Source organism: Etheostoma spectabile, unplaced genomic scaffold, assembly GCF_008692095.1.
Source record: "Etheostoma spectabile isolate EspeVRDwgs_2016 unplaced genomic scaffold, UIUC_Espe_1.0 scaffold00018811, whole genome shotgun sequence".
In the NCBI taxonomy this organism is placed as follows: domain Eukaryota; kingdom Metazoa; phylum Chordata; class Actinopteri; order Perciformes; family Percidae; genus Etheostoma; species Etheostoma spectabile.
In genome coordinates this window covers 76,909-84,849 of record NW_022604486.1, presented here as the reverse complement: position 1 = coordinate 84,849, position 7,941 = coordinate 76,909, and the positions used below count along the sequence as shown (strand labels likewise).

General features: G+C 38.0%; 2 non-coding genes across 2 annotated transcripts; both read left to right on the top strand.

The window, feature by feature from the left end:
• Positions 1 to 2,014: 2,014 nt before the first annotated feature.
• Positions 2,015 to 2,087, top strand: trnav-uac (transfer RNA valine (anticodon UAC)). Its single transcript has one exon. It is a non-coding gene; the product is annotated as a tRNA-Val (tRNA).
• Positions 2,088 to 2,578: 491 nt separating this feature from the next.
• Positions 2,579 to 2,652, top strand: trnav-uac (transfer RNA valine (anticodon UAC)). Its single transcript has one exon. It is a non-coding gene; the product is annotated as a tRNA-Val (tRNA).
• The last annotated feature ends 5,289 nt before the right edge of the window (positions 2,653 to 7,941 follow it).

Genomic DNA, 7,941 nt, shown 5'->3' with positions numbered 1-7,941 from the left:
GAAGCCATATACAACATACCATTACAAGTTTTAACCAGGTTTCTTCTTGTAGTCAGTGATAATTCAATTTTCAGCAGCACACAAGCACTTAAATGTACATGTTTTACACTTTCTATTTTAATGTATTTATGTACTTGGACTGTAGTGTAGTATATTTATTGTATATGCTCCAGTGTTTATGGGTGTTACGGCAGGGATGAGCACAGTTTTCTATTTTATGGATGAATAAATTGAGATGCTGTTAAGTTTACTCTTTCAGCAGGTGGAGACATTAAGTACTGGCCTTTTCAATAAAGTATTGACTTTTTCCTTGCAAAAGTTTGTTTCCAATGACATTAACAATCATACCATTAGTTACGGTCCGTGGTGGTGTCACGATTTGGTGTGATGGTGGTGCGCAGGTAGTGTGGTTGAGTGGTCTCAAATCTTCTTCAAATCCCACCACGCCTTTTGCAAATGTTACTTAGTAGAGAGAGAGAGAGAGAGAGAGAGAGAGAGAGAGGGGGAGAGAGAGAGAGAGAGAGAAAATGGAATGAAAAGAGGACCAGTGGTAATTATGGCAGCAGTAAGGTAATAGAAAAATTACTAATAATAGTAGCATAGTAGGTGCAGGGGTCCAGCAGGACCACGGCAGCAGTTGCATCCACTACTCAGGTGCCTCCACAATCTAAGGATCTGAGAGGGGAGAAAGCCAAGGCTTCTGGAAAGAAATAACATTAGTTACATGCATGCTTTTTTCAAGTATCACAACACAATCATAAAAATGATAGCCTGCACACATCCTTGCAGGGGGTATCCAGAATGAACTGGGGACCTCTTGGTCTGCAGTCAAATGCTCTACACTGAGCTATACCCCACACACCTATGTGGAATATGATTATGGTGCAGCAAACAATGGCTGGGCCGCCACCATGTGGTTACCTTCACAGTCTGAGAAAGTATCCCAATCTCATCTACTGTATGAAAGGGGAGTTACAGTTTTTTACAATTGCTATGACAGATTTTTCAATACTTTTAACAAATTTCCAAAATTATTAACACAGTTAGCACTCCATCCGCATGTGTAAGCTATACTATTACAGTTTTTTACAATTCCTATGACAGATGTTTCCTAAACTCTTAACACACCAACACACAAAAAACACACAACTGGCAAAACAGTTAATTTCATGCTCAAAATCACACATTGTAAACTAAAACTCTAAAACTAATTTTCAAAATACAATAATACACTAACACAACACACTATGTCTAACAAAACACTGTAAACATGTTTCAAAAATCAAATAATTATTCCAAACAGTCAATCATAACACAATGACAAAAAAAAACTCTATCATCAGCTGACATTACAAAAACTTCATTATTTTAGATGTGTCAGGTATGCCCTTATACAATAGACTATATTTATTGATTATAGATGGTTTTTGCACATGCATTTTCAATTCAATTTTATTTATAGTATCAATTCATAACAAGAGTTATCTCGAGACCCTTTACAGATAGTGTGGTCTAGACCACACTCCAGAATTTACAAGGACCCAACAGTTCTAGTAGTTCCTCCAGAGCAAGCAACAGTGCAACAGTGGCGAGGAAAAAACTTCCTTTTAGCAGAAACCTGGGACAGACCCAGGCTCTGGTAGGCGGTGTCTGACGGGCCGGTTGGGGTTAATGAGAGTGGAAATAACAAAAAAGGAAAAAGTAGTAGTTTGTAGCATTCTTTGTAGTAGTTCATGGCATAGCAGGACACTGTGGGCATTACAAGGCACAGCAGGAGAATTATTTGAAAATCTCATAAAGTCGTTGCTACTAAGAGCTCTGGGAATACTCGGCTCAGTAGAGCTGTGACCATCCGTCAGCCAGGCTACAGTGCTGAAAAGAAACCTCACTTCACTTCGTTCACATTGCATTGTTTTCACTTTTCAGAAACCGGAGCTACAGTACAGCTAACTCTACAGTCTATGGTTCAGATCACATTATATTCAGATCATGTAAAGAAAAAGAATGTCGAAGAGGTTCTATAGTGTAGTAGTTATCACGTCTGCTTTACACGCAGAAGGTCCTGGGTTCAATCCCCAGTGGAGCCAAATTTAGGTTTAAAGTAAGAACTATGTCCTGTTACCGTCTTGCTGGTGTCCCTTGAAAAATTTAAAAAAGGGAGTGATTGACACTCGACAATCAAAAAAAAACCTGCTTCAAAGACATATCGTCTATCTGAAAGATTTTCTCAGTGCTTTTGCATTGGTTTCACTTCTTAGAACCTGACCTCCATCCATTTATTTACAGTTTGGTTCTGATTATGTTAAAGATGACAGTATTACAACAGGTCCCTAGTGTAGTAGTTATCACGTCTGCTTTACACGCAGAAGGTCCTGGGTGCAATCCCCAGTGGAACCAGACTTATGCTTTAAAGTAAGAACTATGTATTTGGTACCACCTGGCAATTGTCATTTGAAAAGTCTTTAGAAAGAATTGAATGCAAATAATGAAATATAAGCCCATGTCTTTCAGAACCTCACCTCCAGCCATTATTTTTAATGTATTGTTACCATTATGTTAATGATGACAGGACGTCAGAGGTTCCATAGTGTAGTAGCTATCACTATCTGCTTTACATGCAGAAGGTCCTGGGTTCAATCCCCAGTGGAATCAGACTTATGGTTTGAAGGACTGACACTCTGAAAGAATGTCTCTCGTTGTCGGCAATTTTAACCCTAACTGCGCGGGGAGACCCCAATAGATTTCTAGTCCATCGCCTTAACCACTCTGCCACAACAACCTGAAGAGAACAGCTATACCTGTTTGGACAAATGTTCATAAACTTTTCAATTGGTTAGTAGTAGTTACCAGACACGGGCAAAGTGCAAATTGTAGTGCACTGCCTGTCTCTATGGATCCTCGTGAAGGCAGCTTGATTGATTGATATGTTCCCTTATTTGTACCTTAACAGAGATCTAATATTTTATCAAATCGGGTTGGGCAAGTAACCTTTCTAGTTACTTCTTGACAAATAAACTGCAATGGTTGGGAAACAAACCCAGGTCAATTGCGGGGGAGGTAGCTATGCTGCCCACTATACCATCATCACTGGGCAATACAATGTTGACTGCAAATCTTGCAACACATCTGGGCACTGAGACTGATTTTTGCATTAAGTACCATACATGCAAGGATGCACAACACTGTGCTATACAAATTTGTTCAAATCCGTCTCAGTTGCTGAGTAAAGCAGGACATGGTTTAAGTGCACAGAGTCATCAGACACTTATTAAGTTAATCTTCCACTTTATTGCCTTTGTTACACTTGTTGCATTATTTCCTTTCATCAGTCAGAGTAAGATCGTCTAAAGCTCTTTTACAGACTGGACCATAACACCGGATGGAGATGCCAAGGACTGAACCAGGTCCTTATAAATTCAAAGCATGCATTTGACCACTGGGCTGCATCCCCTGAATTTGTCTGATTTTTTTTTACTTTCTTGAAACCTGGGTGAAATATGTAATGTTAATGTTGTATGTGGTTTCAAAACGTGGCGGTGACTGGAAATCAAACCTGGGCAAAATGCTTGCACTGCTATGGTATATATCATAGTCAAAAATTAACACACAGATGGAAAATTGCTAGAACTCTGTGTTTCATGGCTTTTTGGTTTATGGGTATGATTCTCGCGTTGGGTCCGATAGGTTCCGGATGAGACCACTTTGCATAGAAGTCGGTCATTGGAGCCGTGAAAAGACCCCATGCCAATCTACCTGACAGAGATGGGAAAAGTACTCACTTTTCGTACTTGAGTAGAAGTACAGATACTTGTGTTAAAAAATACTCTGGTAAAAGTGGAAGTACTGATTAACTTCTTTACTCAAGTAAAAGTATCAAAGTACAGGCTTGGAAATTTACTTAAAGTATAAAAGTAAAAGTAGCCTTGCGAATGACAATAATTTTTTATGCAAAGCTACCAGGACCACACCAATGTTACTAGAGAGCACGCTAAGGAATTTCACTGGACATGAGGAACACGGTGTTTATATGGCAAAGGCTACATTTTAAATGGATGTGTGCCAACAGGACTAAAACATAACATATGATGATGATGGGAATGTCTTGCTGCTTGTCTGCCAGATCTCTATTTTCTTCATTTTCAATCATGTTGCCATCCATACTACTATGTGCTAACGTTAGCGCCATAAGGCACAATGATTTGCTGTGAACTAATGCTGAATCTGTTGAGTTGTCTCAGTCGTGCGTCAAATGCAACGTACAGTAGATGTATTCCCATCCATTTAGACTGAATATGGTATTGATGACGTAAACAATAACGATATCTCCAGTGAAATGATGTGAAAGTTGAGGACTAGATCAGGACTGGATTAAAGCTGTTTGGGGTTTTCAACTTCGCCCCAGGTGTGTCTGTTAAAACACAGATGGAGACAACTTCTCTCTAGCTAAGTTTCCATCCACTTGTCAATTGAATTACAGTATCTGAAGTTTGGTAAAAAAAACTAAAAAAAAAACTCATGCGAATAAAGCTGGTGAAAGTGTTGATTAATATCAACGTGCAAACTAGCTAACAGGTGAAGAACACACCAAAACCACTAGCTAACTTACTTTAAATGTGAAGAACTATAGACCAGTAACAGGCTTAAGTGAACTGACAACATGAGTTATACGACTTACAGTTCTCAAAGACGCACACACACATATCAGCTGATTGTCCTCCGGACAGCTCTCTTTTTCTTTTCTCTCATTTTTTTCTCCGTGTGGCGCGCGCGCGCACCCGCTCGCGGTGTGTGGCGCGTGTCCGCGCTATTTTCCGACATAACATCTTCTTGTACAAAACGAAAGTAACGAGCCAATTTTGTAAAATGTAAGGAGTAGAAAGTACCGATATTTGTGTTAAAATGTAAGGAGTAAAAGTAAAAAGTCGCCACAAAAATAAGTAGTAAAGTAAAGTAAAAATATCTGAAAAATCTACTTGAGTATAGTAACGAAGTATTTGTACTTCGTTACTTCCCATCTCTGCTACCTGACCATAGCCTTTCAAGTCAGTGACAAATTCAAGCTTCATTTCCTTTTTAAGCTGCTTTTCTTTTTACCAAAATTCAAGGTCCAATTTTGGTCAAATGTTTTGCTTCAAAAGTAGTCTTTTGTCCAATATAATCAGACAGCTCAATCCGGCAGTGGAGCCATAAAAACACTACATGCCAAACAAACTACTTAACAATTGCCTTTCGAGTCACTGACTGATCACATTTACTTGATGGAAAATTGCTAATAGGAGGTTTATGCATGGCTCGTTGGTCTAGGGGTATTATTCTTGCTTCGCGTGCGAGAGCTCCTGGGTTCCACTCCCAGATGAGCCTTTTAAGGCAGGAGCTGTTACAATCTTAATCTGTAATTTAAAATCCAGTTTATCGTTAAATTAACCCATGCTCAAATTGTAATAGAGCATGTAGGCTATTTTAATATCCTGCTTCAACTGCCCAAAACAGAAAAAAATGGGAAAGAATATTAGGAACAACGAGCAGGTCATGGCTCTCCTGGTTCATTGGTCTAGGATTATGATTCTCGCTTTGGGTGCGATAGGTCCTGGATGAGACTACTTTCCATAGAAGTGGAGGTGTGGAATGAATAATCTGGTTATTTATTGAGTGATTAATAATTGTTTGTTTTATTTAAATCCCCATTAGCTTCAGCATAAACTAAAAGCTATTCTTCCTGGGGTCCTACAATGACAATACTCTTTAAGACATTTCATTACACACAGACATACATTTAAAAATACAAATCATAATTAAATCTTACAGTTAACGCTATTAATTATTAATAAAAGGCACTACTCCGAATAGACAAATCTATTTTAAAAAATAAGATAACAAACATATTTAATTCCTTTGAAGTAAATATGACTTAAGTATTTTTAAACCCTACTGAGAGTTGTGTTTGATAGTCGTTGGGAGAGAGTTCCATTCACACATCGCTCTGTACCTGACTGAACGTTGAATTGATTTAGTTTTCACTTTAGGTAAAATAAACTCCCTCCTACTGCATGCCTCATTGGATAATGATGTTTGTTTAATGTAAAGGACAGTTTTGTGTATAAAGTAAAAGGTTTTTTAGTTGTTATAATGTTATGTAAAAAAAACACTAGCGAATACACAAATCTATTTTTAACTTTAAACTATGAGAGTTGTTCATGCATGTTATCAACATTTGATCTAAACCCACACGAGAGAGCCACACGTGCAGCTTTAGTCTGAATCACTTGTCATTTTTTCATATTAATTGCTGAAGTGCTGGACTCTGCCACTTTCAAAACACTGACACTCTGAAATTTAAAGCTACATGTTTTACTTTCCATGATCTTATTTATCAATGTTTTTTACAAATCCGTGTTAGCTGTGTAGTATTTTTAAGATTTATTTTATTTATGAAATAATCATTGACACAATTTGCTATATCACTTGGTTTAGTAAGAAAATCACCTTCATTTTTCTATCTAAAAGGTCTATCTCTGTAGGGATCCATCCCATAATGTTGTCACACACTTAGAATAATAATCTGAGTCTTTCAGCACTTTTAGTGGATGGAAACGTTCTCTTATCAAGGAGTTTAAACACAGAAACGGCAGGAAGGATAAATCCACCATATCAAGTCTCAAATAATCAGCATGAGGCCTCGTTTAATTTATTTTATTTTAACTACAAAACAACAATAACTTGAGAACGTAGAATTAAAAATGGCCAACTTCTAGTGTGCTGGTAATAATGAGAGGACCAATTTAAACAAACATTGAATTTGCGCTTTTTCTAAACTTCCAACTTTTCATAGTTTTCATCCCAAACCCACTATATAAGGGTGACAAAAATGTATTCCTAAAATAAAAATTACAATGACTTTCTGTCAGCCTAAAAAAAGTATGTTTCTAGAGATGAGAAGAAAGTTTTTACAAAATCAAAAAGTTTCAAACACGTCTAAAAAAACATCTTTAAACGTCTTAATGTTTCGCCTTTGGGCCTTCTTCTTCAAGCAATTTACTGGAGAAACATTTAAAAAAATTACATTTAATTTGGACCATATAGCGATAAACAAGCTGTTCTTAAATGTTGCTGGCTGTCTTTTTGTGCTCCTTTTTTTAAATTTTTTTTTTTTAAATATATACATTTGAAAAATAGATTTTTAAAAGGATGGGTTCAGGCACTGATAATGGTCCCTAAATGGTAAAGGGTTCTGAGGACAGGCAGAAAACAGTCCAGCTGATCCACAATAACATACATGCTGCTCAGAAGATAAAGTTACTGCTGGTCAGCCTTCAATGTGGAGAGAAGATCAGAATATAACACACAGCTATCAGGGCATGAGGAGGAGGAAACAGCTTGGCTCTGAAACATGTTCACAACGAGGCAGTGTGAATGGGCTGGTGTCTTTTAAGGCTATCACTCCGAGAAAACATTTCCCCACATTGTTCACACCAGTACGGCATCTCTCCAGTGTGAATGCGCTGGTGAGTTTTAAGGCTACCACTCTGAGAAAAGGTTTCCCCACATTGTTCACAGCTGAACGGCTTCTCTCCAGTGTGAATGCGCTGGTGAGTTTTAAGGTGTCCCTCTGAGAAAAGGTTTCCCCACATTGTTCACAGCTGTAAGGCTTCTCTCCAGTGTGAATGCGTTGATGTGTTTTTAGGTTACTCAGTACTGCGAAAGCTGCTCCACATTGATCACAGCTGTAAGGCTTCTCTCCAGTGTGAACTCTCTGATGAATCTTTAAATATCCTGATGTGAAGGATTTGTCACAGTGCTGACAGCGGTGACGTTTGACTCCTCTTCCTCTCCGTTTCTATCAACAGAGAAAAACCAAGAGAGTGAGTTAGTGAGGTGCCATGCTGTAGAGCTCTATCTTAAACTAGAAAAAATATTTAGAGCATGTCTATGGAACATTGTTTG